We start from the raw sequence: 13299 nt of genomic DNA, 5'->3' as shown, positions 1-13299 counted from the left end.
CCACACGTTTTCTATTGGGGGAGCCCTGAGAAGCAGAAACACTTCTCAACAAGTCACTCACCTTAACCAAAATTTAAAAACAGCAAAACAAAGCCAGATACATGACCTCCTTTCCAAAAGTATTCCTTCTAATTCCACAATTCTGTTGTTTCCCTTCTCTCTCGTACCTTCACTTGTTCCAAAGGCTCTGGTCTTTTCCGGGATAAGGGCGTTCTCTCTAGCCTCGCCATCTCTCCTGAGGTCGTCTGTTGTGGCAACCTCTTTAGGAGTCCGGCTCTCTCCAGAGCCTCCAGATGTAACCTCCTGGAGGCTGGGAGCGGTTGCCATGCAGATAGCAGCCATCCAAGCACCTTCGAGAAGACTGTTTTCCCTCCCCCAGGAAACACACACACCCAGAGCTTTGCAGAATGCCGCAGAACCAGTAACCAGGGAAACTCAGCCATCACGCCCTCCTGTGCCCGACCCTGGGTAGAGTCAAAAAGATTCTTGGCTCTCCCTCACAGCAGTGCCCTCCCTCCCAGCCCCTTTGACTTAATGGCAGCGCCCAGGCCCAGTAACGTGCAGACCTAACTCGCTGTACCACCACCAAGTTCACAGCACAGAACTTCCCTCCGACGGCACGACAGTTTCTGCGGCAGAGGTGGGAACACGTGCTGAAGTTATCTCCCCTCTCCAGAAAGAAACCAGAAGTAGCCCTGGTCCAGCCTGCACTCTATCTAGAAGCTTCAAGCACCAACATCATGAAGCTTACGGCTGGGACACAGTGTGTCCTGCTCGTGAGTTCTCAGGTGAGAGCCCAGTAGCATCCAAAGGGTCCCCTCTGACCCAGCACTGCAACGCCAAGAATTACCGCTCTGCTTCATAAATGTGGTCCCCAGCTCCACCCACACACCTAAGGGGGGATACTTGAAGATCACACAAAGGGGGTGGGTGACTGATGCTGACCAATCAATCAGCATTGAGGGGAACAGCATTCAAGACAAGCATAAGCAGGTGGCTTTATGCCAGAACACCGGGCCAAGCAGCAGCGGCCCCTAAACGCTGTGCCTCGTCACTGCATAAGGCACATGCGCAAAGGATGCTCTTGGAGATCACAACACTTTGTTGATCCAAGCACGTCCAAAGCTCAGGAAAAAGTTGCTCCTTGGTTAGTTGAGGCCACAAATTCAACAGTGGTCAAAGAACACAAGAGCAACGTGTGGAGACCTGACCATCGGACTGACTTATCACTATGTCCAGCAAGTCGCTGAGTCTAGAAAGCTGTCCTGGATTCAGCAGCCCATTATAACTCGCCAAAAGTCAGTAAAAGACAAGTGTTCAGAATATCTGCTGTACTACAGGGCCCCCAAACAAGCAGAAACCCACCAAGGGCTCCTCCTGAAACCCACATGGAGCCAGGGGCCAGGGACACCGAGAGAGACAGGCATGCCGGTAAGATGTCGCCAGGGAGATGCTGGTGCTGGGTGCTCTGATGGGGTGATGGAAACACCAGTCCAGCAAGAGTCCTGAGAAGAAAGCTGATCCCTTGGGGCAGCCCCAGATGGATGACAGCTGACAGCAGCTGTCCACAGGTCACCCCACACATGGGCCCTGCATGCTTTTTGACTTTGGGCCTGCTCTTTTTTGGGGTTTCATTAGTTCACTTCCTTACCCAAAACGTACTGTTGGATATGTACTTGGTGAGAAATGAATGCTTAATGACTGAACCAAGGAAAAGGATTCAAAATTCTAAAGGATGCAGGATAGTTTCAGTTATGTATCTCAGAGCAGAATATCTTGCTCCAAAAGTTTGGTTGGCTCCACTCTTGGAAAAGACTCAGGAAAGGCTGCATGGACAGGATATCAGCTTCTTGACCCCAAGCTTTAGAGCAGCCCTGAGACAGCGAGAAAACACTAGGTCAATGTGTCAACATACGAAACTTCTAAAACTGAAAACAAAGATAAGAATGAAATCGTTAATAGATCTTGACTGTGCTCCGTCTCCTGCCCGTAAAAAGGAATTGAAATCCACTGTGGTATCACTGTGAGGACCAAGTGAGCTCACGTGCAGTGCTTCACAAGAGACGGCACAGAAACAGCTCAGGGAAGACCAACCAATACTGCAGGCAACAGTCCTGCAAGGAGCTTTGCCCAGCCAGTCTCTACTATCCTCAACTGAAAAATGAGGCCTGTGATAGCCACACTCCAGGGCCCTTTTAAGGACTGACCCTGCCAAGCAGGGCTTCTTCTTTAAAAAAAAAAAAAAAAAAAAATTATTTATTCAGGAAATACACAGAGAGAGAAGAGGGGCAGAGACACAGGCAGAGGGAGAAGCAGGCTCCATGCATGGAGCCTGACGTGGGACTCGATCCCGGGTCTCTAGGATGATGCCCTGGGCTGAAGGCGGTGCTAAACCGCTGAGCCACCTGGGCTGCCCAAGGGCTTCTAACCTTCAGCGCTGCTGACCTTTTGACAATTCTTTGTCATGAGCTGAACTGGGCACCAGAGGATGAGGAGCACCTCTGGCCTCTAACCACTAGATGCCAGTAGCACCCCTGAGTCACAACAATCAAAGATGTCTCCAGACACCGCCAGATGTTCTCTGGGGGGCAAGATGGCCTGGTTGAACCACTGCTGGAAATAAAGGGCATGGTGCCTGTTATGCAGGAATCAACAAATTAAAGCTTTACTACGCAAAGTGTTTCGCATCACTTGCACATCCGTGAAATGGATCACAAAATGGGATGCTACATGAGTGATTATCCGCTCCAAGTGCCATCCTTCCAAACTTGAAAACTCAATTTCCGATAAACTGAGGTGACCAAGTGTTCTGTGCTACCAGAGGAATAAAAACAAGAGCCAAATCTCAGAGATTCAGCTTTCTTATCTTTAAAAGGAAGGAGTTAAAGTCCTACAGGTCAAGAAACACCTTGAATCACCCCCTGATTAAGCACAGGCCCCAAAGTGAAGTCCAGGTTTCCTGACTCCTGGCCTCGGCGAGGACCGCCTTCCTCGCCTGCACAGGCATCGTGACCCCTTGTCAAGTCTGGCAGAATGAACCAATGCCTGGCGGTCTACACTAAGGGACAGGCAGGGCTGCATGCCTCACAAGATCCACCTTCAGGAATGTCTAAAGGTACCACTTCACAATGCTTATTTGGAAAACATTCAAACTGATTGCTCAATGGCCCCTGCTAACTAAACACTGGCTCCCGCCTCTCATTATTACTCTGGGTGAGGCCTGCAGTCCCTGCGGTGGGGCCTCAGGGCACAGCTCAGCCTCTGGGAAGACCTTCCCCGCCCCCATGACAAAGCCTGGGAAGGAATGGGCAGGGGCTGTGAAGGCTACATTAATACTGGCTTTATTAACACTATAGCAAGTCTGCTATAGTCCAAGGAACAGGACTTCCAGCATAAAAAATACTATAAAACACAACAAAACAATGTAAAAATCAGTAAATCCCTCATGATTCTTCCTCAGGAAGTATCTCTAAAATTGTTTTATCCAAGGTTTTCCTTGGATGTATTAGTCCTTGGTATAAATAAGAATAAGATCATGTTATCGGCACTGCTTCACCACTTGCTGCACTTAATTCCATTTAAAATGCATCATGGCCGTCTATGGTTTACATGCAATTTTACCTCATTTATTAACAGTGCGTGGTGAATCAAATAAACATAAGTTAGTAACTTCTCTACAGGTCACATGCTTCTTGTGTGTGATTTTACAAACACTGTTGAAAAAAATAACCTCTCCTCACTAGAGCCAGTAGCTCTTACAGGAAGGGTTCCTAGAAATACAATTATATGTAGGGATAGTCACTGCAGAGGCATAATTACCCTCCCGATGAGGTCAACTATTTACACCCCGCAACATCTGACTGTACGTGTCCCCCTCACCTTTGGTAACTAAAATAGTCTTGTTAGTTTCTTCCAGTTTGTAGGGGAAACAGGATTTCAATGTCAATTCTCTGATCATCAGCAAAACTGAAATCTTGCTTTGCTTCTTGGCCATTCGAATTTCTTGACCACGAAGACTGACCTGTTCATCTCTTTTTTACTAGGGTGTCTCAGCACATGTGTAGGACAAAAACAAAATCGACAGCTGGGCTACACAGGACTAGCAAAGAATAAAAGAATCACAAATTTAAGTGAAATTCATGTTGTAAGCTAAAAATAACACACACCCAGTGGGCACTCAGAAAAGAGAGGAGAAAATACTATTAAAAAGGACGTTTTGTGGTTTGTTTTGTCCCTTTCACAGCCCGGGTCAAAGGCTGTGTTTTTTGCCGCTGGAAAGGGAAACAGAATCTTTGGACTGGGGACACTCATTACAGTGCAGGGTGAGATATCGTTCTGGAGAAAGAGGAGGAAGTCCGTCCATGGTAACTGCTAAGATTATAGTCTTCTCCTTCACTTAGCCCGCTGGACAAAGGAGAGGCAGGAAGATATTTTTGTGCAGAAGCTCAAGAGACAGGAAGACGGTGACAGGGTGTCTTAGGAAATGGCCCAAGCGGGTATCTCTGCAGTGAACACCACAGCTGACAAGTCCCAACTACTGACATTTGAGCAGGTGGGAAAATATCACCAGATAGTACAGAAAAGCCCTGAAACGAAAGCCGAAAATCCCAAACAAACATAAAGTAGCCTGAAGCAAACTGTGACTTCAGAGAAAGAAAACCCCCCAAACTTAGGAACGTCCTCAGAGATAAGGGGAGGTACAACAAGCTATGAACCAAAACCAAACCAGGATGTGAGAAGACTGGAACAGAGGGGGCAGGAGGACAGTCTCAGGGACATGCATGAAGCACAGCTCAACAATACGGCCCACATAAAGTTGAGAACGTCTTCCAGAAAGTGGACAACCTAAGCAAAATCAGTGTCCATCCAGAAGGCCCAACAGTTGAATTCCACAAAAAGAAGGTGAATAGGAAGAAATCAAAGCAATAAATTAAAAATGTCTAGTGTTGAAGAACGGAACTTTCCACATAAGAGGGGCCTAAAAAGTAGGCAGGACACTACATGGAAACAGACTCCGAGGGACACATCACTGCGCTGCGCGTTGTGCATTTCAGGGAGAAAAATCCTTTAAGCTTCAGAAAAGAAATATCCACGTATAGAGGCCGAGAAAAATCAGAATGTCAGAAGCCTTTAACAATAACCCTCAAGACAGAAGTCAGAGCAAAATGGTGTCTCTCACCCTTTCGACATTCTTGTTCTCAAAACCTTATCTCCCCTTCATCTGCCCCCGGGCAACGCCTTAAGGAAGCGTTCCACCACGATGAGGGTAGCCAAGTCCAGAGAAAGGGACACTGGTGTGTCCTGGAAACCAAGGACCCTATGAAGGGGTCGGGGTTGGGGACCTGCAAGAAGAATACAGCAGGTGGGAGCCTGGAGGATATATATTCAAGAAGAGATTAATAAAATACTGAATTTCATCTGACAAAAAAAGGACTCCGTTTCTTGAAAGTTGATTTAGACAACTGGTCAATTTGGGACCGTAATGATAAATACACAGAAAAAGCAAACAAAAGACAAGACTCACCAGAACATCAGGAGAAACAAAATCTGATGACGTGGAAAAGGGAAAGTAATCCCAGCACACCATCTGCCTAGCTGTGAATGGCCCCATGGAGTCAGAACATGAACACTCAATCCTGGACTAAGCAAGGTAAAGGTGCACGGGCTTCAGGCGGCCGTGTGTGCACGCAGGGAAGGTAAAAGGAAGCTACAGACGTCACATTCCTTCTCAGGGTTAAGTGAGGAGACAAGGTGTGCAACAAGAGGAAAGCCACGAACCAGCAGGCGAGCGCATGTGCCGCTCAGAGTTGGAGGCAGAGACCAAAGGAGCCCACCAAGAGGGGGACGTGTCAGCTCTGCAGGAGAACTGACAGGACTGGGGAAGGCAATTCAGGGTCTCCTCGAAAGCCTTCCTACACTTAGTATTCCTTTAAAAAACTACTTGAAGATACAACCTTGATTTGAAATAAAATTAAGTTTTAATTTTAAAATTCACACGAATGGGGATCCCTGGGTGGCGCAGCGGTTTGGCGCCTGCCTTTGGCCCAGGGCGCGATCCTGGAGACCTGGGATTGAGTCCCACATCAGGCTCCCGGTGCATGGAGCCTGCTTCTTCCTCCGCCTGTGTCTCTGCCTCTCTCTCTCTCTCTCTCTGTGACTATCATAAATAAATAAATAAAATATTAAAAAAAAAAATTCACACGATTGCCAATAAAGTGTATTAAGGAAGAGCACACATGGTCAATGTACTGTCATGAAATTAATTGCAGCCATCAAGATGACACGTCTGGAACAGCACGTCTGGCTCCTCTCTAGCAGTATTTAAGGAACGTCAGCATGCCTGGTCAAACAGCCCGCCAGGGATGTCACTTGTAAAATGTCTGATTTTAGAAACACACACACACACACACACACACAAAAGAACTTAGGCACAAAATAACTCGTGTACTCAATTTTTTAAAAGTCACAGAGATGAAGACAGTTTGATTTTCTTGGTTTTCAAACGTCCAACCTCGTGGTGCTCTTATAACTAAAAGGAAAAGGCACCGTGACACGCTGATGCTCTCTGGGTGTCCACTTGGTCAAAACCTTTTCAATACGCGTGCTGGACCTCTTGCCAGCAGCTTGGCAACTCAACTCACTTGTGCGCTGTTTCTTCCGGGAGCTTAGTGATTCCCTCTTAATAAGAAAGGGGAAAGCGTCCTCTGAGCGCGGGCCCTGGGGGGTGGATGGATGGAGGCTGGATGGACCGCACCCGACAGAAGCGCCATCCGGGACTCCAAGGAGGGTGTTCTCTGCTCACACCACCCTGGCAAATGGGCAAGTCGTGGTCGCGAAGCACGAATGCAGAACCTACGGCATCCAGTCGCGAGTCACGCGGGTAAGTCATCCAGGCGGGCGCTGCGGTCCCGGGAGAGCCTGCCCTAGCCGGACCGTCCTGGAGGACAGAGCGGGCGCGGAGGCCTGCAGGACCGGGCCGCCGGGCAGTCAGGGCCGAGCCGGCCGCTCCCCCTCCCGCCCGTCGCGTCCCCTCGGCAGAAGCTCGTCTTCCCGACCCCAACTCCCCGGTCTGGTCAGACTCGTCCTCCAGGTCCAGTCCGAGAACCGCAGTCGGTGCAGGACAGCAGCGCCGCCTCCTTCCTATCTGCGTACCTGGGGCCTGTGCACCGCGGCCCTCCCTGCACTGCAGCCCGCGCACCCCCACGGGCGCATCCCCCATGCTAGGCCCCGAGCTGCTTCGGGGAGAGAGAAACAAGCGTGCGCCCTCCGCCCTCTGCGCCCTGGGGCCGCGGGGCTCGGGGTCCAGCGGGGGCGCCCGGAGGCCGTGACCCCCCCCCGCGCGCCGTCTGCGGGGCCAAGGGCGGGGGCGCACGCGGGCGAGGGGCCGCGCTCCCGGCCACGACCTGCGGGTGCGAGCTCGCCGAGGCCCGGGGGCGGGGAAGGGGCGCCCGGGCGCGCACTCCGGGCCCGCCCCGCCCCCCCCCGGCCCAGGCCGGAGCCCGAGTCCCCGGGGCGGCCGCCGCGCTCTGCGGTTCGCGCACCGGGCCCGGCCCACGTGACCCGCGGCGGCCAATGGGGGCGAAGCCCCCGCACCAGCGAGACGCGGGCGGCCCGGGGCTAGAGCGGCCCGCCCGGCCGCCCGCCCGCCGCAGCCCCCGGCCCCGCTCCGGCGCTGCCCGCTCGGCGCTGCCGCCATCTTCCCGGAGGAGAGCGCGGAGGCGGAGGCGGAGGCTCCCGGCCGCGGCCGCGCCGCACCCCCGCCGCCCCTCTTCCCTCGGCGGCCCCCCGGCTCGCGCCAAGCAAACGCCCTCCCTCCCACGCCGCGCACCCGCGAGGCAAGGACCCGCGCTACCTGTTCCGCTCGGGTCGGCGCAAGGAAGCCGAGCTCATAAGGTGGGCGCCGTGGCGGAGCAGGGACGGGCCGCCATCTTGGTAAAGGAGAAGAGGCTCCGCTTGACCTCCCCCCGCCCCCAGCCTCTATATGGCCAACCGCCGTGGGAGGGGCGCGGCGCCTGCGCAGAGGCGGCCGGCGCGGACGGGCCTGCGCTCTCGGACGCGGCGGGCGGGGGCGGGGGCGGGGAGGAGGCCGGGTCGCGCCGGGGCAGGGAGCGCGGGCGAGGGGGCGGGCCGACGTGGTGACGCCGCGCGCGCGGGGCGGGGCGGGCCGGCGTGATGACGCCACGCGCGCGGGGCGGGGCGGGCGGCGGGCTCTGGGCGGTCCGCGGCGCGGTCGGTGGGCGCCTGCTTCTCCGCTCGTCTCGTCGGCGGTGAGTGGCTCGCGGGGGCCCCGCCGTCGCGGGGGGGCGGGGTGCGGGCTGTGGGCGGGCGCGGCGGGGGCGGCGGCGGGCGGAGGGCGGCGGGCTCCGGGGGCGCGGGCGGCGGCCCGCTGGGTGTGGGGGAGGGGCGCGGGCCCGGGCTCTCCTCCGCCCGGGGCCCCTCCTCCGCCCGGGGCCTCTCCTCCGCCCGGGGTCCCTCTTCCGCCCGGGGCCCCTCCTCCGCCCCGGGGTCCCTCCTCCGCCCCGGGGGCTCTCCTGCGGCTCGGGGGTCCCTGGTCCGCCCGGGATCCGAGTCCGCTCCAGGCCCCTCCTCCGCCCTGGGGGTCCTCGTCCGCTCCAGGCGGGGTCCGTGCTCCGCCCCGGGGCCCCTCCTCCGTCCGGGGTCCTCGTCCGCCCCGGGGTCCTTGTCCTCCCGCGGGTCCCTCCTCCGCTCCAGGCCCCTTCTCCGCCCCGGGGTCCTCGTCGGCCTGGGGGTTCCCTCCGCCGCCCCGGGGGATCCTCCTCCGCCTCGGGGATCGTCCTCCGCCCGGGGTCCTCCTCCGCCCTGGGGCCCCTCCTCCGCCCCGGGGTCCTCGGCGCTCGCGGCGGGACGTGGCCGGAAGAACCCGGCGCGGACGGCCGGGGCGGCGGGGGAGGGGAACCGGGCGGGGCCTGCGGGGTCCGGCGAGCGCTCCGGCGCGGGGTCTCGTCCCTGTTGCGGCGCGCCCCGCCCCGCGCCGCCCTGGGGCTGGGGTCCGGCCCTGCCCTGGGCGCACCGGGCACGTGCCCCGCGCCGGGACGTGCTGCCTCGACGCGGCCGTGCGGGGCCCCCGGGAGGTGCGGCTGCGGCCCCGGCGGGCCGTGTGTGGCCGCTCCCCGCGGGCCGCCTGTCGCTCCCGGGGCCCGGCTCGGCCCGGACGCAGGCCCGGAGCCCTCGGCCGCCCAGGGGATCCTCATGCTTTTTCCCCTTTCCAGCCTGAGCTGCCCCCGGCACAGCAGCCCGGGTGACGACGGGCTGCCCGGTCGGGCGGATGTGCACGGACTGCTTTGGAGCTGGCAGGGCCACCCGGGGAAGCGGGGGCGCGGCTGCCCTCGGCGCTCCTGAGCGCGATCCGGGCCCCTTTCTAGACCGACTCCGAAGACGTGAGCTAAGAGAAGGGCGCGGCGGGACTCACCTGCTGCAGCCGTGGGTCGAGGGCCTCTTGCCTTCCGTGTTGGCACCACGTCGTGCTGGTGGTCACACGTGTCGGTGTATGGGACGCGCTGCCCCGGTAGCCGCCGAGCTCGTGCTGTGTAGGGGTCGGGCCTTCCTCGGATCCCGAGAATCTGAAGGTGGAGTAGACACTCGATCCAAGAGCTTTGGATCAGGGAGAACGACTCTCGGGGTCCCCTACAGCAGCGTCGTCGTGTGGGCTGGGGCCGTGCGTAAAGCAGGAATAACGTGACCGTGATTGGTCGCCTCGGGATCCCCTGCTGGACACACCGCTGGCGAAATACGGTTGTGCGTGTTGCCAAGAATCTAGTTCTGTCCGCCTGTTTTTCATCTTTTGTTTTGGAAAAGTCGCCTTGTTCTGTGTGAATTGGGATGGGAGTATTGCCCTGTGGAAGGGGGAAGCCGTGCTCGGGAAAAGACGGACGGCTCCGTTGCCAGCGTCCAGAATGAGCACAACCTGAAAGAATGAAGTTTTTGTTTGACCGCATTGAGTGTGGGGGATCCACGTGGTCCGCAGTCATGGTGTAAATCACAGTGCTGGGCATCCCGTGTTGCGGGCTTTCTTAGTGGAGACCAGGTGCTTCAAAAGATCCGGGGTTTGGCCCTCTTTCAGCTTCATTTTACATTAATTAGCTAGTAGCTTATGTTGTTAGAAAGTCATAGTGGATCCAAATTATGTCTCAGGAAAAAAGCTGAATATGAAAGAAATAGGATATGGCAAGAAAAGCTTGCTGAATTAAAATGATTCATAGCCTGTTCCAATAATGGTGTTCTACGTTGTGTATCCAGTAGGTCTTCCTGCTTTCCTTTCAGCGGGAAACTGATAGGGAGCAGTGAAAGTTCCCTTTCTCTCCTGTAAAACAACCCAGTCCTGCTGAACAGGATGAGGTGAACACAGGTGGGCTCGAGGTATAGCGTTCTCAGGGTGCTCAAAAGAAGTTGATCAGAACCTAGGCAGAGGCCCAGGGTTCAGTGAGGAGAAGCAAGTCTGGAATTCAGGAGAGACCTCCAGGATAGTCCTGAGTCCTCTTGGGTTTGTTTGAAATAAGATAACGTGTGATAGCTTGTAAGACAAGTGCCCATTTATTTATTTATTTGTTCCCACTCTTTTTCCATCCTTAGGCATTTATTCTTCATGTAAACTTGAAGGTCACTTTATCCAGTCCTTTTAGAAAAAAACTCGCATTAGGATTCCACCTGGGGTTGGACCACATTATATACTAATTTGGGAGAAATAAAAATGATTTGGTTCAACTAGGCTCTGCTTTTTTCTGAATTTATTCTTACGTGTTTGGTTGTTTTTTGTTTTAATTCTGTTGTAGAACACATTTTATCCTTATTTCTATTCCTTTATATTACTAGTACAGAAGGGAATTATTTTGCATCTGGCTTTTATGCAGTCATCTTACTAAACTACCTTATTCTAGAATTTTTTTTAAAGATTTATTTAAGTGGGGGTGGGGAGGGGGAGAGAGAGAGAATCTTGAGCAGACTCCCCGCTGAGCACAGAGCCAGACTTGGGACTCATTCCTAGGACCCCAAGATCCATGAACTGAGCCAAAATCAAGAATTGGATATTCAACTGACTTAGCCACCCAGGCACCCCTAGAATTCTTTTTAACTGAACTATTTGTGTTTTCTGTGTATTCAGTCTTATCAATGAAAAAAACTTGTTTTTTTCATTTTGCTATTTCACTGAATTTCAATAGTGAGGTTGCAGTATGAAGATCTTGTTTGGTTCTTTATTCAAATGAACAACCCAACAAATGAGACCATCCAAGAATAAGTGTTTTTTGTTTGTTTGTTTGTTTTTTAGAGATTTTATTTATTTGAGACAGGGCATGAATGTGGCACATAAGCAGGGAACAGCAGAGGAAGAGGGAGAAGCAGGGGCTCCATCCCAGGACCCCTGGGATCATGACCTGGGTTGAAGCCAGACACTTAACCCGCTGAGCCGCCCAGGCGCCCCCAGAATAAGTGTTTTAAAATAATTACAGTGGTAATGGACATCCATGCCTAATTAATAATTAGAATTTGAATAGATTTAGTATTCCATTGTTGAGAAAATAACATTTGCCATTGGTGTTCGGTGTCAATTAGATTTAAGCAGTTTCCTTAGTGTTTTCATTAGAGGTGGTTGCTAAATTTTATCATAGGTCTCTTCAGCATCAATTCGTATAGGATTATCTCCTTTCATTTTTTTGCAATGGCTTCATATAGGTGGAAGCTTTTAGTATATTTATGGAACATAATTGCTGAAAATACTTCATTGAGAATGTTTGCATTTATATTCATGAGTGAGATTTGACATAGCGCTACCGAACCAGCTTTCTTAGGTCTCTGTCTGGGTTTGTTGTTAAAGTTGTAGTGTCCTCATAGAATTGGGGTGCTTTCTCTTGTTTTATACTGGTTTAAGTGTTACTCGTTCTGGGTTGGATGGAACACAGCTCTAATTCCGTCTGGTCTTGGTCCCGTCTTCATTGGTAGATTTTATTCAGCTGTTCGGTAGTATTTGTTCTGGTCAATGTTTTCAGTTCTTGTTTCATTTTGGTAATTTACAGTGTCTGGGAAATCATCCATTTCTTCCAGATTTTCAAATCTCTGGCCATCTTGATATGTGGAGTCTCCTGAGTCTGTGATTATACCTTCTTTTCTATAGTTGCTTTTTTTTTTTTTTTTCCCTTAGTGGGATTTGTGAGGAATTTATTTCAGAGAAGTAGTTTTTAAATCCATTTATCCTTCTATTGAGTTAACTTTGTCAATTTGAGAACCAAATTTCTTTATTTTCAGTATTCTTTAATGAAAATAATTAAAACTCAAATTCTTATCAGTCTATGAAGCTTTTACTGTGTTCCATCACTTTCTAGGTAGCTTGTGGTTTTGCTTTTGTTACTCTCATTGCTCCAAGGGATATCCAAGAGTGTTCCAAATAATTGGGAATTGTATTTTTTTTCTCCTAGTTTTAACAGATCACAAGTTGAAAACATCAATTGTAAAAATATATTTTAAGATTTACTTAAAGTTTTTATAGTAATTACATGATTTTTTTTTCTTTAACTGCTTTTCTTTATGCTATTAACTCAAGATTCTCTGTGTCTGTAGATTCTATTTTATTGGTTGTATTACTCAATCCTCTCTGCTTGCTCATATTCTGTTTACTGAATTTGTAATTCTGAGGGATACTAGTAAAGTCTTACACTTGTATTTTTATCAAGTTCACCTGGCATTTTTTCTAGTCTTTGCTTTATGTTATTTATCTGCTGTAATGATTTGTATATGCAAATTTGGGAATGTTGTATCTTCCCTATAAATCGTTCTTTTTATCAGGATCACATTTTTACCTTAATTCTCACCTGGGCTGAAGTTATTTTCCGTCCTACTTTCTTTGTGTTTGGCCAGCCTGGTGTCTTTTAGGCTGTCCCTTTGTTTTCAAAACTTTTGTTACTTTAAGTATATCCTTGCACTTAATGATTGATTTTATTATTTTTTCTCTTGTTTCCATGATTTTGCTGACTTCGTCAAGTTGCTATTCTGTATCTTTCTCTTAATTTGGAAGTTCCACTGTCATTTTTTTTTTTTTTAATGGTTACCTTTTCTTTTATAGTCACACTGAATCTCTATTTAAAAAAGGTCGTTTGCTCTTCCTTCTGTCAGAACCATCTGTGTTCCATCTGACCCTCACCTCACCCTTTAGAGTGTTTTACTTTTGCGCTCTCACTCTTGTCCTCAACTCTTAGGTTTCATGGAGGTCGTTTTTTTTTTTTTTTTTTTCATGGAGGTAGTTTAATACTAATCCTATATTATTCATAGAACTTTCCTAGGGTGTCCTTT

The 13299-nt window shown here is 51.5% G+C and overlaps 2 protein-coding genes across 14 annotated transcripts in view; one reads left to right on the top strand and one right to left on the bottom strand.

The window, feature by feature from the left end:
- The window catches only part of HDLBP (high density lipoprotein binding protein), a 68262-nt gene extending 60140 nt beyond the window's left edge, over positions 1 to 8122 (bottom strand). The window contains exons 1-2 of one of the 8 annotated variants that reach the window (XM_072718901.1): positions 7853 to 8064; positions 3880 to 4039 (exon numbers count right to left, since the gene is read on the bottom strand). The gene's annotated coding sequence lies outside the window, so the exon portion shown is untranslated. Of the gene's footprint in view, positions 1 to 167; positions 372 to 3879; positions 4040 to 5179; positions 5343 to 6641; positions 6776 to 7152; positions 7180 to 7852 lie in introns of those variants that run through there. The other 7 variants (XM_072718904.1, XM_072718903.1, XM_025987689.2 and 4 more) reach the window with 7 other exon arrangements.
- The window catches only part of SEPTIN2 (septin 2), a 33341-nt gene continuing 26707 nt past the window's right edge, over positions 6666 to 13299 (top strand). The window contains exon 1 of one of the 6 annotated variants that reach the window (XM_072718920.1): positions 6666 to 6880. The gene's annotated coding sequence lies outside the window, so the exon portion shown is untranslated. Of the gene's footprint in view, positions 6881 to 7622; positions 7894 to 8156; positions 8268 to 8453; positions 8622 to 13299 lie in introns of those variants that run through there. The other 5 variants (XM_072718917.1, XM_025987691.2, XM_072718916.1 and 2 more) reach the window with 5 other exon arrangements.

Source organism: Vulpes vulpes, chromosome 9 (genome assembly GCF_048418805.1).
Source record: "Vulpes vulpes isolate BD-2025 chromosome 9, VulVul3, whole genome shotgun sequence".
Classification (NCBI taxonomy): Eukaryota; Metazoa; Chordata; class Mammalia; order Carnivora; family Canidae; genus Vulpes; species Vulpes vulpes.
This window is presented reverse-complemented; position numbering and strand designations above follow the sequence as displayed.